A 14,795-nucleotide genomic window follows, 5' to 3' on the forward strand; every position below is an offset into this window, starting at 1 on the left:
CGACGTGCAAGCGACGTTGCGCTTGCACGGAGCCGCCGTCTGGAAGCTGCGGAGACTGGTAACTAAGGTAAACATCGGGTATGGTTACCCGATGTTTACATTAGTTACCAGTGTGAGCAGGGAGCAGGGAGCCGCGCACACTAAGCGCTGGCTCCTTGCTCTCCTAGCTACAGTACACATCGGGTTAATTAACCCGATGTGTAATGCAGCTACATGTGCAGAGAGCAGGGAGCCGCGCACACTGAGCGCTGGCTCCTTGCTCTCCTAGCTGCTGTACACATCGGGTTAATTAACCCGATGTGTACAGCAGCTACATGTGCAGAGAGCCGGAGCCGGCAGCACAGGCAGCGTGAGAGCTGCGGAGGCTGGTAACTAAGGTAAATATCGGGTAACCACCTTGGTTACCCGATGTTTATCTTGGATACAGCTTACCTCAGCTGTCAGACGCCGGCTCCTGCTCCCTGCTCGCTTCATTTGTCGCTCTCTTGCTGTCACACACAGCGATCTGTGTGTCACAGCAGGAGAGCGGCTTTGAAGAAAACGAACCAGGGCTGTGTGTAACGAGCAGCGATCTCGCAGCAGGGGCCAGATCGCTGCTCAGTGTCACACACAGCGAGATCGCTAATGAGGTCACTGCTGCGTCACAAAAAGCGTGACTCAGCAGCGATCTCGGCAGCAAGCTCGCTGTGTGTGAAGCACCCCTAAGGATATCCTGAAAACACGCACTCTTGGTGGGCCTTGAACACTAAAGCCACAGATACAGTCAGTATATACCCCCGACCTCTCAGGGCAGTGGACAGTTGCCTGTATCCAGCAGGTTGGGAGGTATGAAGGTCTCCCCCCAGCAGTCACCTCACATGACCTCCTCCCATACCAGATTACATCTTTTAATCAAACATCATTGCATAATTTAAGGGAATTAAACATCACAAGGAGCAATCTATGAACTCCACTGCACAAGGGAATAAACTACTCGTATTAAGCAGTGACTGTATCACACAATTCTATAGGCTCTCAAATTATAACTACATATTCCAGCATGCCCTGATCAACTGTGCATATACATACTGTTCGCCAGCTATACTGCATTAAAGTCAGAAATTTACAAATGTCTTTATTTAGGGCCAAATATTTTCTGTAGGTCAGTATTTGTTTTTCCCAAAACATAGCATACAGAATATGGCCACGCGCATCTTGGTGTATTTTGTCTCTCGGGTAGGTTTGCACTATACCTTATACCAATTTCTGGCGTAAATGTAGTAATGGCATAGTATCCATTAGATGGCTGTCGGCTGAATGACCGTTTAGCCAACAGCGCTCTCCCAAGACTCCATACACAGAGCGCTCAGCCAAGCGCTCCTGTGCACTCTATGAGTGAGCTGCTGCCAAACTCCTCTGGCAGCGGCTCATCACCTAGGAAAAAAGGACCAGCTGTTGACATTCAACAAGAGAGAACCATCTGTTAGGTTATGGATGATGCCACCCTGTCCTGCTAAAATCTGCCCAGCTATGTACACTTTTGCCCTTCAGTTGCACTTTACAAATCATCGAAAAGCCCTAAACGATTGCGCTAATGTGATACCGTAGTTTCTGATAATCTCCCCCCAGAATGCCTGAGGTGTAGCACTATTTAGGACCTTTGATCTTATGGCCTCCATAAGGTATTCGGACAATCCACATTTTGGGCACATGTTCCAGAAATTCCAGAAACGACTATCCGGTGACGTATTTGTGGATCAATCTGATTCTCAACTCTCGTCTTGGATGAGCAGAGATACTTCTGTTCCTAGGTTTAGTGTGAAGCCGCCTATACACTCAATTAATGACTGCCAAGATCGTAACCAGGGTGCCATGTTGTTTTTTGCCACAATATTCAAAGACTGGGCCTTACTTTATTTCAACCACTGCGAATGCTACAGACGATTACTAGTGTATATTATTAGATAGGGAAAAAAATTGTGACATTAGCAAAAAAAAAAGTTTGCTTTTGTCTCCATATTCCAAGACTTGCACCATTCTCATTTTTCGCAATATGGGACTATGTAAACACTTATTTTTTGAGCCCTGAGTTGATGTTTTTACGGATACCATTTTGGGGAGAGCCGATGTTTTGATCACCTCTTATTGCAATGTTGCGCCGGACCAAAAAAACTAAATTCTGGTGTTTCGAACGTTTTCTAGTCACGCCTTTTTCTGACTGGATTAATTTAGTTTATATTTTGATAGATCGGACTTTTGAGAGTGCAGCGATACCAAATGTGTATTTTTTAATACTATTATCAGTATAGCTCCTGCTGTAGGCCCTTGGGCTTCCCTAGGGACGGCGGGCCCTGGGCAATTGCCCACTCTCCCCCCTGAGAGGATGAAAAATGGATACGGCCTGAAAATAATCATGGACATCTAATATATTTTTTCTAATCGTAAAACACAAGCATAAAACACCTACCTGAAAAATAAAACCTAAATCCCTATAGAGTTGCAAGACCCTGATCCATTGACCACGCTGATTTTGCAACTCTATAGGGATTTGGGTTTTAATTTTCACGTAGGTGTTTTATACTTGTGTTTTACAAATAGAACACCTATCCATTCGATAACGGCGAGTGTCCTCATACCTGCCAGCTCTTCTGATTAGTAGTCCTAATGGGACGTCATTGTTGAGACATGACATTTACGAGTCACCGCATCTACTAATTAGAGAAGGCTTTGAGGATGAAGGCAGGTAGAGGAAATTCGCAGGGCTTTGGTCCAGGGGCCATGGGCTATCCACACTGCTCTGTGGATCTTTTTGCTCATGGTTTTATGGAGGTTTTGCTTCTAGCAGAGGATCTCGCCATAATATGGCACAGAGCAGCAGTATAAGCAAGCACTCAGCTCCATAGTATGGCTTGGCCATCTGGATGAACCCTACTAATGCTCGGAATCATTGGAATTGTAACGATAATTGCTACGTGTAATCCTCAAGATTAACTTCATTGTACGTTTATCCATTTTAATAAGTGTAGGAATTACCAGGCAATTCATAGCGCTGTAGATACCTGCAGGGAGGGGAAAAGTAGCCGGAAATGTATTCAATCTGTCAAGTTAAAATAAGGCAAAACTGAAGAAAGAGAAGAATGGGGAGCAGAGGTTGTCCAGGGTCAGGCGGTAGGTCAGCCCGTGTGGCCCATGGAGGCTTTATCTGCCAGAATATGCGGCGCTCTTACAGCTGCTGCCTGCTCAGAGCTCCTTAAATCAAAACTAATCTGATGTGGCAGGCTCATAAATATTCATATTCAATATATTTATGCCCGGCGTCACTGCACGTCTAACGGACAGCAGGGATATTAATGCGGATAAATCAGCGCGTCTCGCCCAATAATTATTCACAGAAGCATGGTGCAAGCCCAGCACTTTCTTTACTATCCTTACCAAGTACAGAGGGTACAGAGGGGCCAAAAGCATTCACTAAAGGTATAAAGCCAGGAATAGGAAACCTACGACTGTGGAGGACACAGTGTATCTGAGGACAGCATATCGTACTGTGACATTAGCTGCCCTAACAGTCCTTGAGATGTCAGCCATCGTATCTTCTCAGCAAGGGATACAAGGACGAATTAGACTATCCTACCTCCAGGCTACAGAAAGCTGAACAGATTCCGCCATGGAGCTTTAGCTGTAGGAGGAGTCTTTTTCACTCCAGGAATACCATCACTGTTGTCCACTGGCTGTTTCTGGAATTGCAGCTCTGCGATTGGGGGTTATAGATAATAGTGGCGCTATTCCTGGGAAAAAAAACACTTTTCTAAGAGAGCATCATACTGTATACACCAGTGAAATAAATATTGAACACGTCCCCGATTTTCTAAATGTATATAGTGCTAAAGTTACCATTGACCAGAAATTCTCACCAAATGTTGGTAACAACCCATCCAATCCACACAGACAAACAAATTAAATCATAGATGTCCATATATTAAGTTATGTATAATAATGAAAAATGACATAGGGTAAAAGTACTGCACACATGCAGAAAGAGGTGAAAAAAGCCATGACACCAGCTAAAATCTATCAGTAATTAAAAAGCAATTCTACCACATAGAAAAATAATATCAGCTGGTTCAATTGGTGGCCTATAAATAGCTGTCTCACTAACAAAGTGCCACACAAGAAACATCTCATGATGGGTAAAACCAGTGAGCTGTCTCAAGACCTTCGCAACAGTATTGTTGAAAAACATACTGATGGTATTGGTTACAGAAGAATTTCTAAAATACTGAAGGTTTCCGTGAGTACTGATGAGGCCATAATTTGGAAGTGGAAAGAACATAATTTCACCATAAAATAGCCATGACCAGGTGCTCTCTGCAAGATTTCAACCAGAGGAGTGAAAAGAATTATGATAAGAGTTGTTAAGAGTCAAGGACCACTTGTGGAGAGCAACAAAAAGACCTGGAATCAGCAGGTTAAAAAAAAACCCCAATAAGTAATGCACTCAACCTCCATGGCGTGTATGCACGTTAACCACACAAGAATCAACTGCTGAACAAACAGCATGTTCAAATGCATTTAAAGCTCGCTCAACAACATTTAGACAAGCCTGTGAAATACTGGAAGAATATAGTCCGGTCAGATGAGACCAAAATTGAACTCTTTGGAAGCCATAACGCACCATGTTTGGAGGCCTCTACCATACCAGTGAAATTTGGAGGTGAGAACATCATGGTGTGGGGCTGTTTTTCAGTATATGGAACTAGCAAACTTCATATAAATTGAAGGAAAGATGAATGGACAAATGTACAGAAACATTCTTGATAAAAATCTGCGGCTATCTACTAGGATGATGAAGATGAAACGAGGGTGGACATTTCAGTAAGACAATGGTCCCAAACACACAGCCAAGGAAAGTCTCAATTAGTTTCAGAGAAAGAAAATAAAAGCTGCTAGAATGGTCCAGCCAATCACCTGACCAGAATCCAATAGAAAATGTATCGAAGGAACTAAAGCTCAGCGTTCATAGGAGTCCACGGAGCCTTCAGGATTTGAAGAGTGTTTGTGTGGAAGAATGGGCCACAATCATACCTGACCAATGCATGCAAGTACTGTAGATTCGCCATGCTGGAAGCATCTTGAAGTGGTCATCACCAACAAAGGCTTTTATAAGAAATATTAAATACATTTCATTAAACATGGTCAATACTTTTTCCCTGTGTAATTTCTCTTTATTACGGTACACATAACTTCATTTATGGACATCTATGGTTTGATATCTTTGCCTGTGAGGATTGGCTGGGTTGTTACCGACACCTGGTGAGAAACATGTCAGTGGCACCCTAGAAATATATTTACTTAGAAAATTGGTGACGTGTTCAATGCTTATTTTACCCGCTGTATACCGGTTTTATAAAAAAGTAATTTAGCACAGTTGGGCGTTCCATTCCATTGGTCCACAGGACAAGTTCATTTTTAAATACTCCTCACCGACCAGGGAAGTGGAACCGCCCCGTTGTCAATTTAATCAGCCATTTCCAGGAAGAATATCAGAGGAGCAGCACATTGCTTCAATAATGATCTTATGAATGAATTTACTAAATCAGACATGTCAGGAATAAGGGTGAGTTCTCTTTAAATATGAGTCCTAGTAAATTATTGGACTAAATCCCGTTTAGGAGTTTGTGAATGGCTCGTTAATATCACCTTTCTGCCACTCCCCACCGCCAGCTCAATTAATGGGCATTACACGAGAAAAGATGTCATTCTTGGCACAGTTCCTCTCAAGATCTGCAAGTTTACCTTGTAAATATTTCAAAGCCTTCTGCCAAGGAGAGCAGAGCGACTGCGCAGTAATTACAATCAGGCCTGCCAGCCTGGCATAAATAATGAATGGCAAGGGCTGGCGTCTGCCCGTGCCTCCTCTCATAGGGGTTACTCTGCTCGGAGGCAGATAAACTTCTCTGGGCCTGACTACAGGGCACTGCGCATAATGGAGGGCAGGCGTGACGTTGGCAGCCATGGAGAAACAGGCGGCTTTGTAGCCTCTTAGTAACAATTAACCAGATTTCCTCCATGCAAGTTTGCCCAGGAATGTGTGAATGGGGCGACACATGCCACAGCGCACTGGGACGTCAGTGTATAGAATTGTCAGTGGGCACAGGATCACAGAAACCAGTATATAGATGGCGCCAGTAGCGGATTTACAGCCAGGAGAGTGGCCATTTGCCCTCGGCATCTACAGGCGACGGAGACTCGGAGTAGGAGACCACCGATTCCAGTGTAATGTGCAGAGGAGCGAGCAGTTACTGGGTCAGCCTTAATTGTGTAAATGTGAAGAAATTCAGAGCGCGACTCCTGCTCGTCTCGGGCTGCGATTACACACACCGCTCTGCGCTTAGGATTCACATTCATTGCAATGGACGGCGGACATCAACAAGGTTTTTGGTGGGTTTTTTTGCCAAAATATCGACAGGACGAGGTGTCCCATAGTAGAGAAATGAATCCTTGCCTTTTCCTTACTCTGATGAATTAAAGGGGTTTTCCAGTTTTGGAAAACCCCTGTCCACTGGCTGCAGTTAGTTTTAGAAACTAACTAGCATTATTCACCCTTCCCAGATCCAACGCTGAGTCTCTGCTTCATTCACCCTCCCCTGGTCCAGCGTCAAGTCTCTGCAGCTGCTTTATTCATCCTCCCCGGGTCCAGTGGTGAGTCTCTGCTGCTTCTCCTGTCGCTGCTTCATTCACTCTCCCCAGGTCCAGTGCTGAGTCTCTGCCACTGCTCCTGTCACTGCTTTATTCACTCTCCCCGGGTGCAGTGTTGAGTCTCAGAGACTCAAGAAGTATCAGGAGCAGCGGCAAAGTCTCTGCTGCTGCTTTATTCACACTCCCTGGGTCCAGTGCTGTGTCTCCGCTGCTGCTGCTGCTGTTACTGCTTTATTCACCCTCCCCAGGTCCAGCGTTGGGCCTCGGACGCTGCTTTATTCACCTTCCCTGGGCGCAAAGCAGAGTCTTTTGCCCCTGTCGCGGCTTTATTCACTCTCCCCAGTTTCAATGCCGACTCTCTGCCGCTGCTTTATTCACTCTCTCCAGGTCTAACACTGAGTCTCTGCCGCTGCTCCTGTGGCTGCTTTATCCACCCTCTTCATGTCCAGCGTAGAGTCTCTGCTGCTGCTTTATTCACCCTCCCCAGGTCCAGCACTGAGTCTCTGCTGCTTCTTTATTCACCCTCCCCAGGTCCAGCACTGAGTCTCTGCCGCTGCTTTATTCACCCTCCCCAGGTCCAGCACTGAGTCCCTGCCGCTTCTTTATTCACCCTCCCCAGGTCCAGCACTGAGTCTCTGCCGCTGCTTTATTCACCCTCCCCAGGTCCAGCACTGAGTCTCTGACGCTGCTTTATTCACCCTCCCCAGGTCCAGCACTGAGTCTCTGCCGCTGCTTTATTCACCCTCCCCAGGTCCAGCACTGAGTCTCTGCCGCTGCTTTATTCACCCTCCCCAGGTCCAGCACTGAGTCTCTGCCACTGCTCCTGAAGTTTGTTAGTGTCTGCAGCACTGATGTCATGTCGCAAGTGGTCCCGCCAATAACTGAGCTCAGTGGTTCTGACTAAGCTGACGGCACAAGACGTTCAGCTAATGTGACATGACATCAGCGCTATAATCCTCACTGGGAGCAGCAGTGAAAACTCAGCACTGGACCTGGGGAGGGTGAGTAACATACGGTTTAGATTTTAAAAACTAAATGCCGCTGGGGGAGAATGGTTTTCCTATAAACCAGAAAATCCTTATAAAACAGATGTATATAATTCAAGTCAGATAATGCTCAGATGCAGTCAACTATTAACACTTTCAGTTGCCATCAAAATTATTCAACCCCCATTGCAAATTAGGTTAGCAACATTTACAGACTTTCTGCTGTTTGTAATAAATAAACTAAACATGAATAATAAAGCTAAACACTAGTGATTTCTCCAAATTCAACAGGAAATACCACCATTACTGACTACTGCCGTTATCCATCCCCTTCATGACAAGTGTCATCAGTACTTAGAAGGGCCCCTTTAGCGGTTTTGACCTGCTACATACGTGATACATATGCAAAGATAGAATATATGAAACAAACTGCATTAATGCTATATAGAAAATACTTAGAAAAATTAAGGTTCTTTGCTCAAAAATTGGCCAATTCTTGTATGCCCATCATCCGCGGCAAGGTGACCTTTATTGATGGGATCCTATCCTAGTGTCATGCTTTTCCTGAAGTAAAAGTCTACAAATATATAGGCAGATAGGATCTGGCACTAATTAAAACCACCCTGTAATCTTTGCATATGTCGGCACTTACAGAGTGCTACTGTACCCTTTTGCTTGTGTTTCGTGTAGTTTCAGCAGTTAACACTTATTCACACTTGCTATATTTGGTGATGCAGTTTTTTGCAGTATATGTAGGAGGTGTAGACAACCTCCTATTTTGACTGTGCTCTCTGCCCATCAGCCAAAGGGTGGTGCTAATTAATGCCTGATCCTATCTGTCCATATATTTGTAGACTTTTTGTCCAGGAGAGGTATAACACTAGGATAGGGTCCCATCAAATGTATTACCATAGCCATCGCAATGTATTACTGGTATTACTGCCGTGTGTCACTGTAGGCATCAGCAAGCCACTGCTATGCGTCACTGTAGGAATCACTGACCCACCACCATGCGCCACTTTAGGCATCACTAAGCCACCTCCACGCGTCACTGTAGGAATCACAGCCACCGCCATGCATCACTAAGCCACTGCCATGAGTTACAGTAGGAGTCACTGAGCCATCGTCATCAGTCACTGTAGGAATCACTGAGCCACCGTCATGCGTCACTGTAGGTATCACTAAGCCACTGCAATATCACTGCAGAAAGCATTGAGCCACCGTCATGCGTCACTGTAGGCATTACTAAGCCACCACCATGTGTCACTGTCGAAATCACTGAGCCACTGCCATGCATCACTGTAGGAAATCGCTGAGCCACCTCCATGTGTCACTGTAGGAATCACTGAGCCACCGCCATGCATCACTGTAGGAAATCACTGAGCCACCATCCTTTATCAATCCCCTCAATAGGAGAACAAGAAATGAAAGAATTGTAGGTGGGCATCTCCCGCTCTGATTGTTCCACTCCATCCAGAGCCTCCAGGTATAGTCTACATTTCTCTTGACGTATAAGGGCTGTTCATCACTTCCCCTATCAATAATCAATAACCTTGGGTCTCTAAAGCTGAACCACTGGCGATAAACTGATCACAAAGCAGGCTTCAATTTCAAAGGTGCTTTTTTTTTTTTGTTTTTTTAGTAAAGGGTTTAAAAATATCTAGCGATTTTCTCCAATGGAATAGTTGAATGTCAGCAGGCTTCCAAGTGCCAAGTTTGGAATCTTCTTTCATTTACGCTCCCACCCACAAAATGATGACTTTAGATATGAATGGAGTAGAAGCGATCACGTAATTCTGGACCATACAAGTGAAATATCTGCATTTTTCAAATACTAAGCGTGGACTTGACTTTTTATTTTTGCCTGCATTTAGAGAAACGCATCTAATGGCACAGAAGTTCAGATACTGAGGGACCCAATAGCACTTTATAGACCCTGTATGAACATTATACAAGAATGACTGTCTATAAAATCCATCCTCATTCAGTAGAATGGTAAAAAAATAAATCATTACTGCACGCACCAGCAAAGATGAGTTTTCGAAAGAGATTATGAGGAAATAATCTACATTTCAGTAAAAACAAGGGTAAGTCCCTCTTGATTTAATCCTCCTTCGTAACAAACGTTAATAGAAAAATAAGGTATGCGGCACGTTTTGCAGGATGATGAATATTTTTTTCCCCTAAGGGTGTCTTAACGTACCCATACATTATAGATGAATGTTCGCTGAAACCGCCCATTTTGGCGGGACCAGATGACTATCTATGGGTGTATGGGGGTATCCCGACTCTCCAGGCAGCAGATGTTGGGGGAAGAAGGGTCTGGCATAGTGGAATACCATATGCCCATTCCTGTGTATACACAGGAGACAATCAGCTACCGATTGTCTGGCTGCCATTTCTGCTTCCTCTCCACTGCAAACACTGGCAAGCAAAGCATGCATGTATATGGGGATCCGGAGGCAAAGCGATGACTAAACGCTCAAAATATATGGCCAGACTGAGCAAAGAAGGTATAACACTGGAAAAAAAGTGTGTATACATATATGTGTGTATATGAATATACTGTGTATATATGTATATACTGTGTGTGTATGCATGTGTATATACTGTATTTACTGTCTGTATACGCATAAACTATTTATACATGTGTGTATATGTATATACTGTTTATGTGTATTTGTACACTATACACTGTATTTATGTGTGTATATGTATTTACTGTCTGTATATGTATATACTGTGTATATGCATCAGTGTATGTACTGTATATATACTGTGTTTATGCATGTGTATGTACTGTGTATATATATATACTGTGTATATGCATAAGTGTATGTACTGTATATATACTGTGTATATGCATCAGTGTATGTACTGTATATATACTGTGTATATGCATCAGTGTATGTACTGTATATATACTGTGTATATGCGTGTGTATGTGTATATGTTTATACTTTGGCTTCAGAGAGTATATAAATCAGAAATTATATTTTCAGCTGCATGGACAATATTTTTCTTCCAATCAGTTTTCCACTCTGAAAAAGAGGGTGGTCCCAGACAGCTTCCCCCTCCCTTTATGATATTGATATACTGGTGTTGAGGTATATAGTCCTTAAATTGTTTTTATCAATTTGGTATACTTACCGAGTAACCTAAATTCTGCATCTGCAATCAATGCAATTGACAGATCACCCATCTCCACTGGACATCTACTGGGACATGTACACAGGGGCAGTTGTATGTACATAGGAGTCCACTCCTGGGACATGTACACATAGGCAGTTGTGTGTACATAGGAGTCCTCTACTGGGACATGTACACATGGGCAGTCGTAGGTATATAGGAGTCCACTCCTGGGACATGTACACATAGGCAGTTGTGTGTACATAGGAGTCCTCTACTGGGACATGTACACATGGGCAGTCGTAGGTATATAGGAGTCCACTCCTGGGACATGTACACATAGGCAGTTGTGTGTACATCGGAGTCCTCTACTGGGACATGTACACATGGGCAGTCGTAGGTATATAGGCGTCCTCTACTGGGACATGTACACATAGGCAGTTGTGTGTACATCGGAGTCCTCTACTGGGACATGTACACATGGGCAGTCGTAGGTATATAGGCGTCCTCTACTGGGACATGTACACATGGGCAGTCGTGGGTATATAGGAGTCTTCTACTGGGACATGTACACATGGGCTGTCGTGGGTATATAGGAGTCTTCTACTGGGACATGTACACATGGGCAGTTGTGAGTATATAGAGTCCTCTACTTGGATATGTACACATGGGCAGTCATGGGTATATAGGAGTCCACTCCTGGGACATGTACACATAGGCAGTTGTGTGTACATAGGAGTCCTCTACTGGGACATGTACACATGGGCAGTCGTAGGTATATAGGAGTCCACTCCTGGGACATGTACACATAGGCAGTTGTGTGTACATCGGAGTCCTCTACTGGGACATGTACACATGGGCAGTCGTAGGTATATAGGCGTCCTCTACTGGGACATGTACACATAGGCAGTCGTAGGTATATAGGAGTCCTCTACTGGGACAAGTACACATGGGCAGTTGTGGGTATATAGGAGTCCTCTACTGGGACATGTACACATGGCAGTCGTGGGTATATAGGAGTCTACTAATGGGTCTATATTGAGACGGTGTCACCGAGGTGGGAATAATACGGCATAATAATGGTTTTCTATGTGGCAGCAGATATTACAGGTGAAACACATAAGAGGTACATAAAATACCAACCGCATTGATATTTATGGAAAACTATATGCATTTTTCCCAGGTACGGTGTATCGTCCTTTAACCGCACTGTCTATATAAACCCTTACAAAGCAAATAATTTCATGCTGAAGGAGGCAGCAGACAGTCGGCAGATTTTTTCCAGACGGGTGACCAATGACACAAGGACTAGTGAATCAGCAAGATTCAAGGGGACACCCAGACTGTGCAAAGCCTGCGCTATTACATGCAGACGAAAAAAGTCATTCTCCGACCATGGTAAACACCTTCTTCACAGATAGAACAATCAATAGGCGAAACAAGGCATCCTATTCCCAATCCCTGGGCACTAGGATAGCCGTCCAGACACTGATGTACATAGCTCAGAGAGGGATCGTGGTGTAGCAGAAGACAAGGGGGAACATTGGCTAAGGTGCGAATTCTTATGGGATGACCGGAATCAGGTGTGAGTCGCCATTCACCCAACACTCAATGAACACCACATTTTGGCAATGATTGCATGATACAAGATATTTCCTCCAGAGAAGAGATTACTTTATGTACATGGCAATTTCAGGGGCTGCACCATCATCATTTCCAAACTGGAAAGCTTGTAGAGGCCGTCAGGTAAAGTCCAATTTTACATACGTCTCAAATGCGTTCATACATACAGGACACATGCAGACAAGACGACTAATGAGGAAAAGTAGGTTCTCACCTCAGTACAAAGTGATGGGAGCAATGCACCATTCTGCTGGGCTCATGGAGGACGCTGGAGGAGGAGAAAGACACAGCAGCACATTAGGTGCCAGCCTCATACTGCAGTGCGAGCACCGAAGCAGATGCACAGGTATCTACGCACCAGCCTTCCAGCTGCAGACACAGTGCCTCCTCTGCAGGGGGTGGAGGGGGTGTACACACTTTCGGTTTTCCATTAACCCATGAGTTTCAGCATCTTTTCTGCATTTGCGTCTCCTTGAAGAACACAAGAAAAATTGCTACAGGGGGACCCAAATAATTCAAGACATTCCCGATTATCAGTCTGTGTAAACAATTATTCACAATGTTCTTTCTTCGGGTGATTGGATGGTTTATGCCGGCATCAAGAAATCATCATCAGCTTTGCATCAACCCGATAACGTGTATACAGGTCAGTAAGTGACCAGTAATCAGCACGTGTGCTGTGGTTTGGCACACGATGACTGGTCAAGATTTGGCGCACGATAACGACAAAGATCAGCTCGTATACAGTCGTTTGGCACACGACAACGGGTCAAGATCAGCTCACATATAATCAATTGGCGCTCAAAAAGGGGCCAAGTCGGCATATACTCAGTCAATTGGCAATAAAAGGCCAAGATCAGCATGTTTATAGTCATTTGCACACAATAACGGGCCAAGATCGGCACGTATACAGTAATTTGGCACACAATAACGGGCCAAGATGGGCACGTATACAGTCATTTGGCACACTATAACGGGCCAAGATCGGCACCTATACAGTCATTTGGCACACGGTAACGGGCCAAGATCAGCACGTATACAGTCATTTGGCACACGATAACGGGCCAAGATCAGCACGTATACAGTCATTTGGCACACGATAACGGGCCAAGATCAGCACGTATACAGTCATTTGGCAGAGCATAAAAGGTCAAGATCAGCACGTATACAGTCATTTGGCACACGATAACGGGCCAAGATCAGCGCGTATACAGTCATTTGGCACACGATAACGGGCCAAGATCAGCACGTATACAGTCATTTGGCAGAGCATAACAGGTCAAGATCAGCACCTATACAGTCATTTGGCACACGATAACGGGCCAAGATCAGCGCGTATACAGTCATTTGGCACACGATAACGGGCCAAGATCAGCACGTATACAGTCATTTGGCGCACAATAACAGGCCAAGATCAGCACGTATACAGTCATTTGGCACATGATAATGGGCCAAGATCAGCATATGTACAGTCGTTTAGCACATGGTGACGTGCCAAAATCGACACATATACAGTTGATTGGCAAATGATAATGGGCCAAGATCAGCACTTATATAATCGATTGGAGCTCAATAAGGGGCCAAGATTAGCACGTATACAGTCATTTAGTACACAATAACAGGCAAAGATCAGCACGTATATAATCGTTTGGCACTCGATAACGGGCCCAGATTGGCACATCTGAATGCACCATTCGTTATGTTCATTGAACTCGATTTCTATCCCATGTTACATACATATGTTCTGTATTGTCAGACGTACATTATGTGCAGTAATCCCTGTGGTATGTACAGATCACAGACATTAAGCCAGTTTTAAAATAAATAATAAAGTTCAAGTTGTACTGATTTTCACCAAATCGTATGATTTATGTGACTGTGATCCATGTCAGCATCTAAACAGTCACATCGCACCTAAGGCAAAGCTGCTCTGAATAAACAAGCCTTCCGAAAAAATAGGTTACTGCACTACTAAATCTCAGTCACTGCAGTGCACTCAGAACCAGACTGGAGGTGACAAATGAAGAAACTTCACAGGGAAATGCTCATATAATGGAGGGGCAGTGTGTGGAAAAGCAGATGCAGCTTTTCACTTATGCCGGATTTACAAGGCATGATTGGGGCAATTCTACAGCTTTCGACCAGCTACATGTAAGGTGATTCAAGGTCGGTTAATGGACCGTTAAGGGTGCTTTACACGCTGTGACATCGCTAACGATTGTTAGCGATGTCGCGAGCGCTAGCACCCGCCCTCGTCGTTCGTGCGACATGTGGTGATCGCTGCCGTAGCGAACAATATCGCTACGGCAGCGTCACACGCACATACCTTGTTCAGCGACGTCGCTGTTGCTGCCAAAGAATCCCTCCTTCAAGGGGGAGGTG

The 14,795-nt window shown here is 44.5% G+C and overlaps 1 protein-coding gene across 5 annotated transcripts in view; it reads right to left on the minus strand.

Annotated features, from left to right (window-relative positions):
- TANC2 (tetratricopeptide repeat, ankyrin repeat and coiled-coil containing 2) overlaps nucleotides 1-14,795 on the minus strand; it is a 615,727-nt gene that overhangs the window by 230,724 nt on the left and 370,208 nt on the right. Inside the window, exon 1 of one of the 5 annotated variants that reach the window (XM_075350283.1) lies at nucleotides 12,628-12,744. The exons of the other annotated variants lie outside the window; for them this stretch is intronic. The gene's annotated coding sequence lies outside the window, so the exon portion shown is untranslated. Of the gene's footprint in view, nucleotides 1-12,627; nucleotides 12,745-14,795 lie in introns of those variants that run through there. 5 annotated transcript variants of the gene reach the window in all.

The sequence above is a fragment of the Anomaloglossus baeobatrachus genome, chromosome 5, assembly GCF_048569485.1.
Source record: "Anomaloglossus baeobatrachus isolate aAnoBae1 chromosome 5, aAnoBae1.hap1, whole genome shotgun sequence".
Lineage (NCBI taxonomy): Eukaryota > Metazoa > Chordata > Amphibia > Anura > Aromobatidae > Anomaloglossus > Anomaloglossus baeobatrachus.